Below are 4,787 nucleotides of genomic sequence, written 5' to 3'. Positions count from 1 at the left end.
TGAAAGGTTTAGAGGTGTTTTTCTTTATCGTTTCTTCTTTTTTGCTTTTCTTTTAGAAGCCGTTTCCAAAGTCAGCCTGATGTAAAAGGTACTCAGAGTGGCTAAAAATGCCTTTGCTTAGCAGATTAAGAAGTATCCTGTTTGAGCTGTAAAATTAGAATAATAATAATAGCGGTAGTAATAATATTAGTAGTAGTAGTGGTGATGTAAGCTTCTTGCTCTAGTGACTTTCCACCAGTGCCTTTGGCTGGTGCCCCTCACAAACTGCTGCTAAAGCGTTTACGGGAGCCCGCCGGACGAGCGGGTAAGCTGATCTGCTCGAGGCGCACACGGGACAGAAGAAGGGAGGCCGTGAAAAAGGGATGAGCTTTCAGAAATGCCTGTCCCCGGGGAGGCGAGAGGGGCTTTTCTCGGCTGGCGAGGCTGCCCACGTGCCGGCCCTAGTTCTGCTGCGTTGGCGGCGTGGAATGCTGCTCCCAGCCAAGCGCTCCTCGGCTCGCTCCTCGGCTGTGTCGAGCATCAAGCCGGTACCCTGCGGGAGACGATGGCTGAAACTCTCCTGCCTCACACGCAGCCCAGACACAGTTGTCTGCTTGGGCCCTTCCCGCCGCCAACACCACCCCCCTCCCTTTTCTGGTTGCTTTTTGGTTTTTTGCAACTGGCTTTGATTGGAGCCAGAGCCTGGGGTAAATCAGAGGAATTTCTAGATTCTTCTGAGCGCTGCAAGCTCTCGCTGTTTTCCGGTACCTACTTCCTGCCATATCTAAAAGAACAGCAGCTGCAGGGGCCTGATAGAGAAGAGCTCCAGGGGACAAATTCTCACAAATGGGGTGAGAAAGAAAAAAAAAAAGAACAAAAAAAGACAGTTATTAGGGAGCTGATAACACACAGAGCCAGCATCAGATTCATTGTTGGAGGCGATAGCACCAAAGGCTGTGGATGGTGTTGTCAGGAGAAAACAAACCCTGTAAAATGGCCATGGGAATGATAAGTCTCCGCGTTCGCCGGGATAAGAGAGGTGGCCTTACAGCACTTGTCCTATTGTACGGAGCGTGGGCCTCGATTAGCTAATGTCTCCGAGGGACAGATAAGTGAGGATAAATGTTCTACCCTAGAAGCTTTCATGCTTTCTCTTTGTCATGGCTATCTATGGAGAGCTGCAGCAGAAAACTTTGCACACATAAAGAAGGCCCCCTGCTTCAGAGAAAAAATACAGAAAAAGGAAAATTGCTGAACTTGTCCTGTTTTCTATGGGAATGCATGGTGCAGTGTTGTCATTGCCTTGTAACAGACCACACGAAAGGGTCCAGCAACTCAAGAGACCTCCAAAATGGCACAAGGGCACCTTACATGCCTGTACGACAACTACTGCAGGACAGAAACTTCTCTTTCCTGCTGGCACAAAGGTGGCCAGAAAGAGGCACGGTGCAGTCACCCAAACCACGCTCGCCCACTGTTCAATGCGCCAGAATGCAGGGCTTGTGGAGATCCCTTTGGCCTTGTAACCAACACAGACACTGCTTTAACTACCAGCACACCCAACCAAGCCAAGTGAGGGGTCTGAAACCCACGCCAGTCACTCACACTACGGGTACAATACAGACGATATTTCAAATTACGGTACGAGCCATTAACCTTCACCTATTAACGTAATACAATCCTTTGCAGTTACTCCGGGAACTATAACTTGTGTCTGCATCAAATTTTGGGCCCTCAAATCTTCACCCAGCAGTAGACATCTTCACTCCTTTTTTTTTTTTAACATAGGACTTTTTAAAGAGCATTAAGTGATAGGTTCTTGTGACTGTAAGTTGGAGCCTGATCCAAAAAGCACAACAGAAGAATTCCTAATCGCTTCAGTGAGCTTTGCATCATTACACACCGGCAGGTATGTAAAGGTGGTGTAGCAATGCCCAGGGTACACGTCTCATCGCTTGGCGATGAGGGAAGAATCAGTCACTGCATTGTAAACACTCTGTTTTGCTCATTCTTCCCTAAATATTGGAAATGTTTAAACCGACACGGCAAATACAAAAGTAGATCTGTTCTTTTTGCTCTGCCTCAAGTTTGAAGCGCACACAGCTTCTCTGATGCCAGCAGAATTACATCGCTGTGTCTACTGCAGTGGGTTGGCTTTGATGCTTATGCGTGCGGGCACAGTTCAGTCCTGCAGCCCTACCCGTGTCCTAGGGAAGAGTGGAAAACCATACACAGGGCTTTAGTAGCATGTGGTTTTTCTTTTCTAGATTCTAAACCATTTCTCTAGGTCTCAAACCCCTTGCTTTGTTTGAATACATAGCTCAGTTGCCAATTCTTCATCGTTCAAGCAAGATGATGTTAAACTGCTTGGTTCTTCCCATCCTCAAAAAAGGCTCCTTAAAACACGAACTATCTTTGGTTCATGTTCAGGTAATAACAACTAGAACTACACAAAGAGGCCAAGTTTAGACATTCTGGACGATATTCTAGCCTAAACTCATAAAACCCAAACTAGTTTTTGGTTTTTTTTACAGAAGAAAAGAATCACCCTTAACAATATAAAGAAAGTGAATTTGTCTTTCTGCAGCAGCAGAAGTAGAAAATATGAGGTATTACCTAATCCTGTTTTAAGCACTGTTATGTCTGTGCTATATTACATACACTTATAAAGGAGTACATTTATGGTAAACTGGTTAAGGAATTTGGGAGCAGGAGTAATGAACTTTCCTTTCACACTAGACTAGATCAGATCACAGAAAGAGATTCAATCTGTCAAAGTCCTCAGCTTTTGTTCAAGAAAAGAGAGCACAGCAAAGGTCAGAGACAGACTAAAGAGCAGCACCACAATTATTTACTGACATGAGACTGGAAAGAATATCACATAGTTACATGGAGCACAACTTGGACTTTAGACACGTAGGAAAGAATGGGTCGTTTTATGCCACTAATCATAGCCAGGGATTAAGATATTTTGGAAAAGCCCTATTATTTCTCATTCTGCAAACCAGGATTTCATTACTGGTAAATCATGTAATTTATGAAGTCCATTCATACAAATTAATTTCCCTTCCTGATTTCCATTGGCATGTGAGATACAGATACGTAATACAAAAAAAGTCCCTAAAGGAAAAAGAAGATACAAAGAAATGTCTGACTTCGAAGTGGGGCCGTCTCAAGAACGGATGTAGCTGGAAGAACCGTCCCTGCAGCTAGTGCAGTTGTTCTTCAGTCACTGGTTTTAGGGTGTGATCAGGCACAAATCAGGGCAGCTGATCCATCTAGATGGATCTGTGCTGACTTACTGCAGTTGTCTCTATCACAAATGACCAATGTAAGTTCTCCAGCTCTAAGATTTTAATTTTGAAGCAGCAATGTAAAATCTAGATGTCCTTTCCATGTTATGAGAAATATTCCTCCTTAGACACCTTAAAAAGAATTCTTGCAATCATTTGGGTGTGCCAAGGCATGGGGATTTCCCCCTGCAGTGGTGCTTCCGCTCAATGAAAGTTTTTCATATGAGATTTGTCTTCAGACAACTTTCTGAACACTGACATTTTTCAGAAGACAGGCTCAGGGAGGCAGCAGCCCGCATTGCTCAGGGGACCATGCACAGCAGAAAGCATGATGCCCCCTCGTTCAGCATCACAAGCATCTGCCAGGTCCTCCCTGAAACAAGGTCTTATCTGGCAGCAGAGAAATTACACTGGTCATTGCAGAGATCTAGATTTCATCATCAGAGAAACCAGAAATGTAGCCGCCAGGTGCAGCCATCAGGTAAAGGCTGGCTGATCTCTAGCTGACTGACCAAAGGTTGTTAGGGTCATAACTCACACCACAACTCAGACACAGGCAGTCCTGCCTCCTACCACCTTCCCGACCAAAACTAAAAAAGACATAAAGTTTGCTACCAATTTCAAAAGCAGATTTTTTTCCTGAATATTCCAGCGGACTCTGGTACAATATCTTAACAATCAGCACAAAACTGGACCATACAGACACTTTTACAGTGTGTTGTTCCTCTGGTTTAAGGTTGTGATATTCCCCATACCAAAATTCAGCAGCAGGGAAGGGTTTAGAGAGGAGTTTTCTTTTGGAGGAAGCAGATGATTTTTTTTTTTCAAGTATCCAAGAGATTTTGGTCTGGAAACACTTACAAATTTTTGGTGAGACACCATTCAGTCCAGGTGCTTTTTCCCATTTAATATTAAATATAGCTTTGGAAACTTCAGCAGATGTTCTAATTTTTTCTAGTTCAATTTTTTTTTCGCTACTACTCTGCCTATATTTAAATAGCTGTCTCTAATTGATTCTTTACTACAGTGATTAATAATGTGCTGTGAATCTTCTGTTAATTTACTTGCGACTCTGTTATTATTTCTCCTGATTTAACACATCCTGTTTTAGAACATCCATCGAAGTTGATGGAAAGATTTTTCACGGCATTTGGATCATATCCTAAATGTTATTTGAACGCCATCTTTCAAAAGTGGCAAAGTAAAGGGATTTCCTGTTTTATTCCTCAGTCGTATAACCTTGAAAATGAGCTTTTACAAATCTTCCTCTGCTCGGACAAAGGCTGATCACTTACTTCTACTCCTTCTAGCAGGACTTTTTCTGGGTAATTTCTAATTGGGGAAGAGCCAATGGGTAACATTTCCTGATTTTTCTCATTTTTATCGAACGGCCTGTTACGCTGCAAGAGAAGTCTTAAAACTGATGAGGAAATTTCTCCCTAAGTTCAGCTGACATGTCTGTATTTACTCAAAGAGCACGTCCCTTCTTTTCCACCCTATTTCTGAGGGTTTTCC

This window comes from Buceros rhinoceros, unplaced genomic scaffold (genome assembly GCF_000710305.1).
Source record: "Buceros rhinoceros silvestris isolate BGI_N320 unplaced genomic scaffold, ASM71030v1 scaffold19150, whole genome shotgun sequence".
Lineage (NCBI taxonomy): Eukaryota > Metazoa > Chordata > Aves > Bucerotiformes > Bucerotidae > Buceros > Buceros rhinoceros.
This window is presented reverse-complemented; position numbering follows the sequence as displayed.